Here is a 15,866-nt window from a genome sequence, read left to right as displayed (position 1 = left end):
TGCACAAATTTTTCCAGGAGTCCAAGTCAGAAGAAAAGCCCAAAGTGTCTCAAAGCATTAATGGTTCCCACTAAAGTCCATCCCCAACACAGGCTCCTCATGGACTCCTTGAAGGAAAGAACTGGAGGCCAGGATTGCCCAAAAACCTCTCAGAGACTCAGAGAGGAAAGGAATAAGAAAACTGCCTTAAAAAACTGAAGTACCTCGAAGCATTAATGAGCCTTACAGACTGTTGTTACTGACAGAGGCTCTCAAGAGATTAATTAAAGCAGATAATTGGAGGCCATGATTGCACAAAGCTCGCACAGAATCCAAGGCAAAAAGCAAAACCCAAAGTCCTCTAAAAACCTGCAGTCCCTGGGAGCATGAAGGAGCCCTCAGGGCCATTCCTGACCAAGGCTCCCCAGGGACTCGTCCCAGCAGATCCTTGAGGCCACTGGGATGTGGGGGGATGCTGAGGGCAGGACAAGGGGTGACAGTGGCCAGCCTTGCTGGGGCTGTGCCAGGAGGCCCCAGTGGCTCAGGACAAGGTGTCTCATCCCAGCCCTTGGTGGCACAGACCCTGCTGTGCCCCAGGGCACCAAGACTTGGCTTCTCTTTGTCCCCACGTGTCATCTCTGCCTCCAATTTCCTGCTCTAACTGGAACCTGGGGACACTTTCTCAGTTATGTCTCTCAGAGGGAACCATTAAAACTTTAGGAAACTTTGGAGTTTGATTGTGATTTGGAGTTCTAGAGAGGTTTCTTCAGCTCCCACTCAGGGACTGATGCTCAGAGACTCAGCCCCAATCCCCAAGAGGGTCATTAAAGTCCTTGTGCTATGTCTGTGCTGCTGAGCTGGGCTGGGCTCTTGGCTCAGAATGTGATCCTGGTAACCAAGAAGAGCTTCAAAAACACATTTCCCTTGATGAGCAGCTCCTGTGCACAGCTCAGCAGGGCTGGGGCACTGCCTGCAGCCACCCCAGGCACAGCACAGAGGCACAGAGAGCTTCAATCAGTCAGGGCTGGGAAGATGCTCACAAGTGACTGGGGCAGAATCACTCCCAGCCCTGACACAGGAAGCCTCTGGCTGCAGGACAATGCAGCTGCAGCTCCTGCAGTGATCTCCTAAAGCTGGAACATCCCAATGCCTGCAGACTGTGTGAGTACATTCTCTGATGATCTCTTGGTTAGAGCAGCCAGGGGTGCCCAGGGCTGTGGTGCAGAGCAGGGTCCTGCAGCCCAGGGCGCTGTGCTGGGGCAGGGACTCTGCTGCCTGCCAGGGACAGCTCTCAGCCAGCCCTGGGAGCTGCTCCCAGCACTGGGGGACAAGGTCTGGGTGGAAGGAGACAGCTGGTGAGGCTTGGAAGGGTTGTCCTTGAGTGGTGAGGATGCTGCATTGTTCAGGACTGCTGCTCCCAGCATAACATTTAACTCCAGAATGTTTCTAGGTAGATTACACAGGGAGCACAGTGAGGCAGGGCCTGCATAAAAAAGAAAATCCTGATTCTATAATCTACTGCTCTGGGTTGCTTAGATGGGAAATTGCATATAGATATTAATCTCTAAGTTCAGTTTGGAAAAAATATAATATTTTTTCTTGGATTTTAATAAAGCAGGCACTGACAGAAATTAGCCCAGGGTCCCTCACAGGCAGCATCAGTGTCACTTTTCCAGCCTCCTCAGGATAGCTATGACATTGCCATCAGAGCCTGCAGAGGCAGAGCTGACCCTGGGCAGTGCCCTGTGCTGGGAGGGGTGTGCAGGGCAGAGCTGAGCCCCCAGGGCTGGGCTGGGCTCTGGCAGCACTGGCAGGGCCCAGCCCTGGGCACAGGGAAGCAGCTGCTGGCAGGGACAGCTCCAGGCAGCAGAGCCCTGGGCAGGCAGTGGGGGGAAAGTGCCACCAAGCTGGGCTGGGATATTTCAAGTCCTCTCCAAACTGAACTATTCCCTGATTACTTTTCTTACAGATCCCCACGCCAAGACACAGCAAATGTCCAACAGCAGCTCCATCAGCCACTTCCTCCTGCTGTCATTGGTAGACACGTGGCAGCTGCAGCTCCTGCACTTCTGCCTCTTCCTGGCCATCTCCCTGGCTGCCCTCCTGGCCAACGGCCTCATCATCAGCGCCGTAGCCTGCGGCCACCACCTGCACACCCCCATGTTCTTCTTCCTGCTCAACCTGGCCCTCACTGACCTGGGCTCCATCTGCACCACTGTCCCCAAAGCCATGCACAATTCCCTCTGGGACACCAGACACATCTCCTATGCAGGATGTGCTGCTCAGGTGTTTATGCTTATCTTTTTCCTTACATCAGAGTTTTCCCTCCTGACCATCATGTGCTACGACCGCTACGTGTCCATCTGCAAACCCCTGCACTACGGGACCCTCCTGGGCAGCAGAGCTTGTGCCCACATGGCAGCAGCTGCCTGGGCCAGTGGCTTTCTCAATGCTCTGCTGCACACAGCCAATACATTTTCCCTGCCCCTGTGCCATGGCAATGCCCTGGGCCAGTTCTTCTGTGAAATCCCCCAGATCCTCAAGCTCTCCTGCTCACACTCCTACCTCAGGGAAGTAGGACTTCTAGCCGTCAGTGGCTGTTTAGCTTTTGGCTGTTTTGTGTTCATAGTTTTCTCCTATGTGCAGATCTTCAGGGCTGTGCTGAGGATCCCCTCTGAGCAGGGACGGCACAAAGCCTTTTCCACCTGCCTCCCTCACCTGGCTGTGGTCTCCCTGTTCCTAAGCACTGCAGTGTTTGCCTACCTGAAGCCCCCCTCCATCTCATCCCCATCTCTCGATCTGGCACTGTCTGTTCTGTACTCAGTGGTGCCTCCAACCCTGAACCCTCTCATTTACAGCCTGAGGAATCAGGAACTCAAGGCTGCAGTGTGGAGACTGAACACTAGATGGTTTCAGAAACAGTAAACTGCTGGCCAATTTCTGAAAATCACTTGTAATAAAAGTCTCCTTTGATTCTTCTTGTTGGTTTGCTTGTTGGTTTGTTCTTTACTTTCCTTTGTTTTAGCTTTTCAATATTGTCTACAAAGAAATGTCATTATTTGTGCTGTATTTCCTTTTGATTTTCTCCATCTTTTCTGTGACCCAGAGACTCTGCAATGAGGGGCTGCGCTCTTGGTAACTTTAAATAAAATAAAATAAAGATTATCCCAGCAAATATTTCTCCAGAAATGCCCCTTTTCTTCCCTTCTCTGGAGCTGCAGCAGCAAGGTCTGTGTGCAGAGCTGGGGCAGATCAGTGCTGGCACAGCAGCTGTGCCCAGCAGCAGCAGCAGCAGCACTTGGTGTTGCCAGTGCTGCTCCCGTGCCACTGCCCCACTGCCCTCCTGGCCCTCGTGTTGCTGCAGGGCCTGAGTGCTCTCGGGGCCGGGCACAGCCCTGGGGGTGGCAGTGCCGGGGCTGCAGCAGGGACAGGCCATGGGTGCTCTGCAAGGTGCCTGCAAGGGGGACACCCTGGCAAGGAGCAGCAGAGCAGGGGCTGATCCATCCCCACTGCGCTGGACACCCCAGGGCAGCGTCCCAGAGCGTCCTCATGCACCTGCCAACAACATCCCCCCTCTGCAGCCCTGGCCTCTCCCCCAGCTCACACAGGAGCCGCATCCTTGCAGGCACACACACGGCAGCACTGGCTCAGGAGCCCCTGTTTGCATTGCACACAGCAGGCTCAGCACCCCATGGTGCTGCTGTGGGGACATGGAGCTGAGTGAGCACAAATGCCATCAGCCCCCGGGGCCAGCAAGGGCTGGGGGACGGCAGGGAAACCACTCAGGTTTGTCGTGGCCTCTGAAGTCAGCCAGGAAGTTTGTTCCCATCAGCTGTGAGTTTCCTGTCCCACTGCAGATGTTGTTGTCAGAGCCAGGGCTGCCTGGCAGCCACCCCCAAACTGCCCTGAGCATTTCCTTGGCTTCACCGTTGCTCTCTATCCACTTTCTTGCTCCTGATTTCTTCCTATTGCCCACCCTACTTCCCTACCCTTCAAACAGCCCATCCTTGTTTGCCCTTTCCTCTCTGGCTCCACTCCCTATTTCAGTTCCTGAACTGGCAGCAGGAGAAAAAAAACAAACCATCCTTTGGGAAGCAGGATCATCCTCCGAGTGCTTCAGGAATTGTCTGCAGGGTCCTGCAGTGCCTCTTGCTGCTCCATTGCCTGAGGCACCACAGGCCAGGGGGGCAGATCTGGGCTGCTGTGTCTGGGTGTGGGGCTCCCTGTTGTGGGCAATGAGGAGGGGCTGGAGAGGCTCTGCAGGACTGACAAGATGGGCTTTGGGGCTGTGTGGAGAAGCTGAGGGACCTGGGCTGCTGGACCTTGTGAAGAGGAGGCCCAGGGCTCATCCTGCAACTACTCCAGGGGTGGTTTCAGAGAATCACAGAATCAGCAAGGCTGGAAAAGACCCTGGAGATCATCAAGTCCAATCTGAGCCCTGACATCACCTTGTCTTCCTGAGCCTCCTCTTCTCCAGGAAAAACAACCCCAGCTCCCTCAGCCACTCCTCACAGCACTTGTGTTCCACACCCCTCACCAGCCTTGTTGCCCTTCTCTGGACACGCTCCAGACCCTCCATGTCCTTCCTAAATTGGGGACCCAGAACTGGACACAGCACTCGAGGTGCTTCTCAACCAGTGCTGAGCACAGGGGAAGAATCACTGCCCTGCTCCTGCTGGCCACACCATTCCTGATCCAGGCCAGGTGCCATTGGCCTTCTTGGCCACCTGGGCACACTGCTGGCTCATGTCCAGCCTGCTGTCCATCAGTGCCCCCATGTCCCTTTCTGCCTGGCTGCTGTCCAGCCATTCTGTCCCCAGCCTGGAGCACTGCAGGGGTTGTTGTGGCCAAAGTGCAGGATCTGGCACTTGGTCTTGTTAAACCTCACCTTGTTGGATTTGGGCCCTGGATCCAGCCTGTCCAGGTCCCTCTGCAGAGCCCTCCAACCCTCCAGCAGATCCACACTCACACCCAGCTTGGTGCCATCTGCACATTTGCTGATGCTGCACTCAATGCCCTCATCCAGATCATCAGTGCAGATATTGAAATCCACGCTGGCTGCCTCTGATCCCTCAGCCATCCTGTAGGTGCCCTGTGATGGCACTCAAGGTGATCTGTTCCATCACCTCACCAGGCACCCAGATCAGGCTGACAGGCCTGCAGTTCCCCACATCCTCCTTCCAGCCCTTCTTGGGCATGGGCTCCCATTGGCACCTCCAGTCCTCTGGCACCTCCCTGCTGAGCCAGCACTGATGAGAAATGATGGAGAGCAGCTTGGGGAGCTCATCCAGCAGCTCCCTCATCCCCCTAGGATGGATCCCATCTGGTGCCAGAGACACCTGTGAGCATCTGAGTGGCTCAGCAGGTCCCCAGCTGCTTCCTCCTGGATTACAGGGGTCTGTTCTGCTCCCTGTCCCCATCTACCAGCTCAGGAGAACACTTGTCCTCAGGACATCCTGGCTTATTGTTCCAAACTGAGGACATGAATGGGTTAAGTAGCTCAGTCTTTTTCTCATCTTCAGTTTCTCTATTCCCCACAGCATCCAATAAAGAGCTGAGGTTCTCCTTATCCGACGGTTTGCTAATAACTTATTTATAGAAATATTTTCTATTATTTTTCACAGAAGTGGCCAGGTTTTGTCCTAATTGAGTTTTCACTTCTCTCATTTTCTTTCTGCATGACCTAACAACATCCTTAAACACTTCCTGAGTTGCCTGCACCTTTGTCCAAAGTTGATGCACCCTCTTTTCTCCCTGAGTGCCTGGAAAAAGCTCCATACCCAGCTAGGAGAGTCATTTTCCTCACTAGCTCACTTCTGGCACACTGGGACAGGCTCCTCCTTCTCATTCATGATTTCTTTCTTGAACTGTCTCTCTCCTTCTTGTAATGCTTTGTTTTTAAGGACTGTTTCCCTCAAAACAGTCAGTTATCCCCAAATCCATATCCTGAATAGGCTGAATTCTGCTCTCTGTAAGGGCAGTGTAGAAATTTTGTTGATGCCCCTCCTTCTTTCCCAGAATATTTAAAAACTCAATAATTTCATAGTCACTGTACCCCAAACAGCCTCTGACCACCACATCTCCCACCAACCCTTCTCTGTTTATGAACAGCTGGAGACAGAGCTTTCCTGGGCAGTGGGAGCGTTACCAAAAATTCAGTAAAATAAAAAAACTCCCAAACACCAATATAGCATTGAAAAGCAGCATTCTTTATTTGGCTGGATACACAGGGGACAGCTCCTCCCAAAGCCGTGCATGCTGAGTACTGGAAATTTCTGTTTATATTCTGTACTTTGCAAACTTATTCATTGATTGTCCTGGACTAAACACACATATGATAATCATTTCCCCAAAATCATGAACATATTTCCCCTGCCCTTTACCCATGGGTTCTTCTGTCCTGGGGGTCTCTCTGGTGGTCCCTGGTAGTCGTGGACCCCAATGTTCCAGTTCAGCCTGGCTGAGCTGGCAGGACACTGAGGCTGGGGAACTTCCAGTCCTACTTTTTACACAACGGGCATTGTGCAGGTTCCAGAGGCCAGTGGTTTTGTAGATCAAGCATTGTGTTAGCTCAGCTGGGGTAGGCAGTTTATCATCTGGTAACATGAGGTCACAGAGTGGGCTGTGACATCACAGAGTGGGGTATGCGAGGTCATCAAGCATCACAGGCTGTCTCTGTGATATCACAGGACAGAGGTCTGACATCACAGGGCAGGCTGTGACATCACAGGAGGGGCTGTGTGACATCCCAGCAGGGCTGTGTGAGGTCACTGGGTTGGTCACTCTGCCCCAGCCCCCCCTCACAGTTTCCCCAGACAAGTCCAATGCTGTTCATGCCCAGCAGGGTCCCCTGTCCCCCGGGATCCCCCTGCTCCACCTGGAGCCACAGCCTCCCCCAAGGATGTTCCACAAATCAACCCAGAGCCTGACACGGGGACAAGGGGCCAGGGCTGTGTGACCAGGACATCAAGGCCGTGGATTATCCAGGTCACTGGGGCCTGGTTTGGGTTGCCCAGGGCAGGAAAGATGTCTGGCAGCTGAAGCAGGGTGAGGGAAGGGCCTCCAAGGTGGGGCTGGAGCCCTTTGGCTGTGAGGAGAGGCTGAGGGAGCTGGGCTTGTCCAGCCTGGAGCAGGGAAGGCTGAGGGGCTCCTCATGCCAGCCTGGCAGTGCCAGCCAGGAGCTGATGGAGAACACAGAGCCAGGCTCTGCACTGGGGGGGCTGGAGGGGACAAAAGTCAATGGGTGGAAAGGGAATGAGGGGAGGTCAGACAGGACATGTGGAAAACCTTTGCTCCCATGGGCTCAGACAGGTTCTGAGATGCTGCCCCATCCCTGGCCTTTGGGATTTTCCAATCCACACCAAATCAAGCCTTGAACAACTTGGTCTGACCCAGTTTCTGACACGTTTGGCTGCAGACTCCCTGAGGTTCCTTCCAACCTCAGCTCCTGGATGATCCCAGGACAATGATGCTCCTGATTTTGTTATGGGCTGGAGCAGATGTTTATAGGACAGGAGCCCTCTGGGCATCTGCAGCTTGTGAGGTGCACGAGCACATCTCATTAGCTGGGGCATTTGAGTACTTTACAAAATGTCAAAGTTTTCTCGCCAGGAGGGAGCAGGAATTTCCTGGGTGTGTACAGATGGCAGGACAAGAAATACTGATCTTCCCCTGTACCTGTGTTACCACTACACTGTCTATTATTTCATGTCCCTCTTCATTTGGGTGTTTCCACCTCTCCCGTTTAAATGGCCATGTCTAAGGACATTTCTTCCCTAGACCAGCTCCTATGGCCTTGCCATTGCTCCCAGATTTCCCCCTCCAGTTATTCTCTGGTCATTCCACATTAGTTAACATATTAATTAAGTTTAAATCTATCACAGAATCACCCTTTCTAATGTCTGTGTCTAAAACTGTTCCTGTATGGAAATACCTTGTTCATGGTGGCTACATCAGATACTGCTTTGACATTGCACAGAGCTGAGGAAAGAATTTGGAAGTTTATTGAATTTTATCATGGGTACTTTGTTTTATGTTGGCCACGAAGTGAAACCTTCTGTGCCTCTGAGTCTCACCAGTTGCTGACCCCCAAAGGACACAAACCTGATGAGTTGTGGTTCCCACAGCAGTGCTGGCACTTGCACCTCCCTCCATCCCCACAGCAGAGCTGCCTTGTCCCAGAAAGTCCCTGGCAATGCAGGGATGAAGGAAACAGGACAGGCTGTGGGGATCTGGGGCAGGGCACAGGCAGGGATTTGGGGTGGTTGTGAGCCCAGGACAGGAGCCAGCCCTTGGCCTTGGTGAACCTCATCCAATTGTCCTGGGCCCATGGCTCCAGCCTGTCCAGATCCCTCTGCAGAGCTTCCTGCCCTGCAGCACAGCCACACTCCCACCCAGCTTGGCCTCACCTGGACACTGACTGAGGGTGCCCTCCATGGCCTCATCCAGATCAGCAAGAAAGAGATTTCACTGCCCTGGCCCCAATCCTGAGCCCTGGGGACACCCCTGGATGTGGCTCCATTGCCCAGCACTCCTTGGGCTGGAATTCTGTTTTTTATGGAGCTGTGCCTGACTTTGGTTTTGTTTGCTGACAAGAAATGAACATCCCTCTGTGTCTCAGGCAGCTGCTTCTCCAAGGAAAGCAGGTGGGAGTTGGTGCCAAGGAGCTGAAAGCTGCAGGCACAGTCTGGAGGGGAGGGAGCTCAGATTTGCACAAGGCTGCTCTGAGTGCCAGGGGTTGGATCGGGCAAATGGTGGGGTGGGGGTAGGGACAAAGTCTGATTTATTGTCAGCCATAAAAGGTCCTGATTTTCATCTCTATTCAGACTGCATTAGGAGGTGCTGGGGATCAATATCACCTGGAGATTGCTGATAACAATCTATAAACAGGAAAACAAAACTAAATAGGACAAAAAACCCCCTGCATTTAAAAAAAATAATAGCATAGTCTCTTTGAATACACTTCTGAAATCTGTGTAATTAACCATAGAAGAATTTAATTCATTAAAAAGAAAATATTCCCAGAGCCTTGTCTTGTTACAGTGTTTTGATATATTAATGAGTCTTTGTCACAGAATTCCTGAACTGAAGAGCTGAAGATTGAATAAGTCTCTGGAGAACTGAAATCCATCAGGGAACCTCCAAGTTGCTGAGGATCCATCCTCAGCAGAGCAGGAATGAACAGATTCCAGGGGTTTCCAGGCTGCTCAAGAGCTGTGAGCTCACGTGCAGGCACAGGGGCTCCATGGGGACATCTGAGGGGTCTCCGGGCTCCTGAAGATCTGTTTGGTCACACTCAGTCACAGGGGCTCCATGGGGACATCCCAGGGCTCCTTAATCTTCCTAAGGCTCATGAGGTGACAGTCACAGGGCTCCACAGTGACAACAGAGGTGTCTCTGCCCTGCCAAGGGGCCAATTTGTCACAGGCAGTGGCAGGAGTGCAGTGGGGACATCCCTGTGCTCCTAAAGAACAGTGAGGGCGTAGACACTCACAGGGGTTCCAGGGTGACACCCCAGGAGTGCCCAGGCTGCCAAAGAGCCGGGATGTCACAGACACTCACAGGGGCTCCAGGGTGACACCCCAGGAGTGCCCAGGCTGCCAATGAGCCGGGATGTCACAGACACTCACAGGGGCTCCTGTCATGGGCACAGTGGGAGCTTCACGCAAAGTTCATTAGAGAAGCTCCTGTTGGGTGCAGAAAGGACCCCCAACACCCCAATTACACCCCCAAGCTCCCCCAAACCTGGACCCCCAGGCTTTCTAAACTCCTTCTGTGAGAGGAGCCTGGGAGTGCCTGGATCCAATCCCAGCCCCAGACTTCGTCAAGGATTTATGTGTAAAGGATTAAACAGATGGAATTGAATCTTTGTACAACTTTGTCCCTCAACATTAAGGATGGCAAACCAGAAGTATTTATATATAGAGAGATATGACTGATTATGATCATGATTTGACAAAAAGGTCTTAATCAGAATTATTTACTCCACAGTACAGGAGCTGTAACATCTATTTTAATGTAGTGCTCTAGAAATTGTAGCACTTGTAGCAATTGTATCAAAGCAGAACTAAGTAGAGATGGGTGTCACTCCCCCAGACCAACGACCCTGGGCTCAGGGTCCTTTAGCTCAGCCTCAAGCAGTGACCCTGAGGGGTGTCTCCACTGCAGGGAGGAATCTCCGCACCCACCCAAGAAGGGAAATGTCAGGAGATGCTGCCACTAAAATTTGGGATGGGGCTTTTCCAGTCTGAAGTGCTGCCCTGTCAGTCAGATGTGCCCAGGCTGTGCCAGCTCAGCAGCTCTGCACAAGTTCTCAGTGGTGTCACTTGGTTGTTCATTTCTCTGGGGATTTTACCAGCTCTGCCACAGCTCCAGCTCCCTCTCAAGATGTTGAACTTTGGGATGGAGGAGTCAGGCTGGTTTCAGCATTATTCACCCCAAAAGCAGCATGACTCTCCCTCTTCATTTCCCCCTGGGGCTTTGCAAACAGGGCCTTGCTGGAGTTGCTTGAGCCCATTCCAGGCAGAGCCTCCTGCTCCAGCAGGAATTGCCTTTCCTGTGCCATGGCCAGCCCAGGTCCTGCTGCAGGAAAAGCCCCAGGCCAGCCCCAGCACAGGGAAGGGCTCGGGCACAAGAGCAGAGAGCCGTGGTGGGAGCTGTGCCAGGCAGAGCCTGAGGCACCAAAGGCACCTTGGCAGCAGCAGCTTCCTGCAGGCCATGGCCAGAAGCCTCCCTGGGCAAGCCGGCCTGGTGGCCACCACTGCAGAGCTGCTGGCTCAGGGGGGATTTCTGGCTGGGCTCTGCCCCAGCCCACAGAGTGTGACCTCAGCCCTGCCTCTGGCACAGCCCTTGTGCCTGGGCCCTGCAAAGCCCAAAGGTCACCTGTGCCACCCTGGTGCCCATCCCTGCCTCTGGCACTGTCAGTTCTGTACTTGGTGCTGCCTCCAGCCCTGCACCCCTCATCTACAGCCTGAGGGACCAGGAGCTTGAGGATGCCCTGAGGAATATGACCACTCTGTGCTTTTCAGAAACAATAAAGTGCCTGTTTGTTTCTGCATAGCATTCAGTATGGAACTCACTACAGACTGCCCAGACTGCTTTGGGCCATGTGTCTTTTTTGTTGTTCTATTTGGTGTATTCTATTTTTCCGCTTGTTTTTCTTTTTCTAACTTCTGATTATATTTTCCACCAAGGGATGTCATTAGTCACAGTATTGCTCCATCAGTATCTACCGTGCTTGTGTTCAGCAGAGACAGTGAGGAGCCTGGGGCAGAGGGGCAGTGTGCAGGGGGCACACAGCAATGTCCTGGCACAACCAGAGCTCCTGGGATGGACCTGAGGAGCAGCAGAGCACGGCCTGGGCTGGGTCTTCGTTCTGGGCACAGCCTGGGAAGGTGCCCCAGGGCAATTGTCCCACACCAGCCCCAGCAAACACCACACCCAGCACTGGCCTCTCCCCCTGCTGCAGGAGGTTGTTTGTCCCTGCATGGAGGGACACCAAGTGACCAGGCCAGCAGGCCATGTTTGGTGTGTATTGAGGACATTTCAGCAGTGTATCGTGTGTGTGTGGGGAGATGAACCCGAGTGAGCACAAACACCATCATCAGCACTCGGGGGTGACACAGTTCTGGTGGCACAAACAGTGCCTTGAGGCCACTACACTCTGAGAAAACACCTGAATTCATTACTGGGCTGTGGTTAGGATTGCATAGAGAGAAACATTCTGGCAGGGAAGTTCCAGGAAAAAATACTCAGGGCAGCCATGGATTGCACAGAGAGACCATTGGAGTTCCCTGGTCTGTGGGGAGAAATCAGATCTGCCTCCATTCTGAACCATCCCAAGGACCTGGACAGGGCTGTGCTGTGCTCTGGGCACTGACCTGGAACTCAGGGACATGGAAAAGGCCTTTGGTATCAGGGATGTTGAGAAGGCTGGGCAGTGTCATTGTGGGACCTCTCTCAAACGCCTTGGAAAGGGCGGAGCCATCCCAGAGAGTCCTGGGCACTTGGGAAGGGCAGACATGGAACCAGTCTGCAAACAGGGCAGGGAGGGGCACTGGGACAGTCACAGGCTGGTCAGGCTCAGCAGGGAAGGGCAGGTGGCAAATCCTCCTGCAGCCATTCCAGGCACTGGCAGCACAAGGCAGGGATTGCAGAACCCCCGTGGGAGGGAAAAGAAGGGGATGTTGTGTGCCCAGACTTTAGCCAGGCCTGGGACATGGTCTGCTGTGCTCCCCTCAGAGCCAGATTGGAGAGAGCTGTGCTGCAGGGGAGGAACATGGGGTGGGTGGGAATTTGGCTGAACAATCAGGGTCAAATGTCATCCATGGCACAGAGTCCTTTTGGCAGCCACTTCCTGGTGACATTCCTCAGTGACCAGCCCTTGACCACCAGTGTGGAACATTTCTATTATCTCTACAATGGCATGAAATGCACTTTCAATTCCTTTGTGGATGCTGCCAAATTGTAGGGAGTCTGTGACCAAACTCATCTAGTTAATGGTGACTGCAAAATGTAATTGGGCAAAATGACTGAGTTGGGTAAATTTCTCTTACCATCAGGGGCCAATCAAGCAACAAGAAAAGGTAGAACTTATGTATCAGTTAAAAGGCAGTTCAATAGCAAAAAATCAAACCCAACCAAAAAACAAAAACAAAGCAAGACCGGCCACAACAGCAAAAAATCCCATGAACCAAGCAAGCACAAAAAGCAAAGGCCATACAGAGAAGCAAAATAAATCCACAGGAAATCTCCTAGCAGCAGAAAATATTTAACCATGCTGTGGCAGGAGTGGATTCTGTATGTCTAGGTGAGGTTTTGAATAAAAATGTCTTAAAAAGCACATCAATTCCCTACGCTCCTTGCCCCCCACTCTCAGTTTATTGCTGATCATGGTATAACATGGAATGGAACATCCCTTGGGTCAGTCCAGCCCAACTGTCCCATCCCTGTTCCCTCAGGAACACTTGCCCACCCCAAGCCCATGGGTTGGAGGGGGTTGCAGACTCGCCTCATGTGGGGCGAGCACTGTGACAAGGACAGGAGAACAGAACAACATTTACTCTTGTCAAGGACAGTACAACAGAACAGAACAGCCTTGGAGAAACGGATAAAGGATGTAGCTGAGGCAAACAGAAGTCACACAAAATGCAAGGAGGATGCCAGCTCAGCTCTGCAAGGCTGACAAAACAGAAGTTCTACAAAACAACAATATTGCCCTTACTCAAAAGCGGGGATAGAGGAACAGCCACCTAAAAAGGACACTGAATGATATTGAAGACAGACCCCAAAGAACCATATAAAGACTTTCAATAAGGGGTGCAACTATGTCAAATAAAGTCCAAGGAAGTGGGATAGCTAATAAATCACATAATCAATGTGTCTGATAAAAACTCTGTTCATTCAATGTTCATTTGATGCTCTGTGCACTAAGATGGAGCAAGGATTGCTCAAGTGACCACTATGCTGTAATAAAGAATACCTGTTTTCAAATACTCAAAATTGTGTTCAAAAGTTTCTATCCTGTGGATTTCAACATCAGTGCTGTCCTTGACTCCATTATGGTTCTTGCACAGTTTCCCAATGGCCCCTTGGTTCCATGAGGCCCTGCTGTATAACAATGGACCCTTGGTTCCATTAGGGTCTGTTCTGTCAAAATGGCCTCCTTGGTTCTGCACTGCCACAATGCTCTAAGTGGTTCCACAAGGCCTTGGTGTGTCACAACAGCCCCTTGGTTCCATGAACTGCCATAGTGTCACCACAGTCTCTTGGATCTGCAGTATCACAATGGACAATTGATTACAAGCAGCCCCACAGTGTCACAATGAATATTTGGTTCCAGGGGAACCCACAGTGTCACCATGGCCCCTTGGTTCCGTGAGGCCTCGCTGTATAACAATGGCCCCTCAGTTCTATGAGGTTTTGTTCTGTCAACAATGGCCTCCTTGGTTCTGTCATGTGAAAATGGCTGCTTGGTTCCAGAAGTTTCCTTAGTGTCACAGTGGTCTCCTTGTTTCCATGAGGCTCTGCAGTGTCACAGTGTCCCAACGTTTCCATGAGCTTCTGTCCCATCAACCATGTCCTTTGCTCCAGTGAGGCCCCACAGTGTCACACTGGTTCCTTGGTTCCATGAGGTTCTGTGGTATCACCATGGACTCCCTGGATCTGCAGTATCACTATGGACCATTGGTTCCATGGAGCCCTGCTGTGTCACTGTGGCTCCTTGGTTTCATGAAGTGTCACTGTATAACAATGGACCCCTGGTTCCACGAGGTTCTGTACTGTCACAAGGCTCTCTATGATTGAACAAGGCCTTGCGGTGTCACAATGGATCCTTGGTTCCGTGAGCTTCCATGGTGTCACCATGGTCTCCTGGCATCTGCATTGTCACAATGGACAATTGATTCCATGGGACCCTGCTGTGTCACAATAAACCCTCAGTGCCATGAGGTTCTGGAGTGTCACAATGGTCTCCCTGCTTCAACGAGGTCCTGGTGTGTCACAATGACTTCTTGGTTCCATGAGCTTCCATAGTACCAACAATGATCTCCTTGTTTCTGCAGTGTCATAGTGGACCCTTGGTTCCAGAAGGTTCCTAAATGTCACTGGTCTCTAATGCAGGCCAGGGGTTTTACACATAGAAGCACAAACGGGATTGGACTGCTGTGGAATGTGTCTTGAGCTGCTTTATTATTATTTTTTCCTCCCAAGCATCAGTCTCATTACAAGGTTGGGACCGATGGAAGATGCCAACAGCTCATGTCCTCAGCAACAGCCAGAGAATGTGATGTTACAACACAGTTTGAAAGGTTTTTGACCAATCACAAAAGCAGAAACATATTGACAGTAGTTCTATCCAACCACTATAAGTACATGTACCTTTGGTTAAAACAATGCTTGCTTATTTCAAATACAGTATCTACTCGTAAGCCTTAAAATACAATGCACAGGGCGCCATTATTAAACTTAGACCTTCCCAATATCTTGCTAGATATACTTTTCTGTAGCTTAGGGAGTTATTCTCACCACGTGTGTAAGGGTGGGTCCGAAGTTCCCCTCAATTTTGCCTCCCGACCATCGCAAGGAGACCTCGAGGACCCCCACCCAGGCTGACTCTGAACAGTGGTTTCCTGGCCAGGCCAAGGTGGATGCTCGTGACTGTGTGCTGGTGTATTGTGTTCACTGGACTGTGCTGTCATGGCACCAACCAGAGACTGTGTTGTACCAACTGAGGACTGCTTGACCGCACCTGTCTCCTGCAGCACCACACAATGGTCCATAAATCTTCCCACCTCTTGGCCAGAGGCCATTCGCTTTGGAGAAGGACTATAAAGAGCGACCCTCTGGAAAAGACCCTTTGAGATCTCTCCACTGATGAAGACTCATCTACCCCTTGGAGAAGACCCCCGAGATCTCCCCACGGATGGAGACTCGTCTATCGGATGACCCGTGAGGACGCCCGTCTCGTCTGTTGGTAGCTATTTTCCTATCCCTTTCTTTCCATCCCCTCTCCCTATACTTTGTTTCCTATACCTCTCCCCTTTACCGTAATTGAGTTGTTGGCATTTGATGAAATGCATTGCTGTTGTTGAATAAACTGATTTTCTGCTGTTGAATAAACTGATTTTGTCCCCTGCATTTTGCCTGTTTGCACCTTTAAGATCAAAAGAACCATCACGACCCCCGCTCTGTATTAATAGCAGATCGTGACAGGCTCCATGAGACCACAGGACCATTCTGACTCTGTGGAACCAAGGATAACATTGTTACACTATGAGGCATCATGGAACAAAGGAGGCCATTGTGAAGCAGCAGGGGAACCCGCTGACACTATTTTTATACTTCAAGGGCCATTGTGGAACTGCTGAGCCTCGTGCAACCAATGAAAC

Source organism: Sturnus vulgaris, unplaced genomic scaffold (assembly GCF_052056855.1).
Source record: "Sturnus vulgaris isolate bStuVul1 unplaced genomic scaffold, bStuVul1.hap1 Scaffold_180, whole genome shotgun sequence".
Classification (NCBI taxonomy): domain Eukaryota; kingdom Metazoa; phylum Chordata; class Aves; order Passeriformes; family Sturnidae; genus Sturnus; species Sturnus vulgaris.
This window is presented reverse-complemented; position numbering follows the sequence as displayed.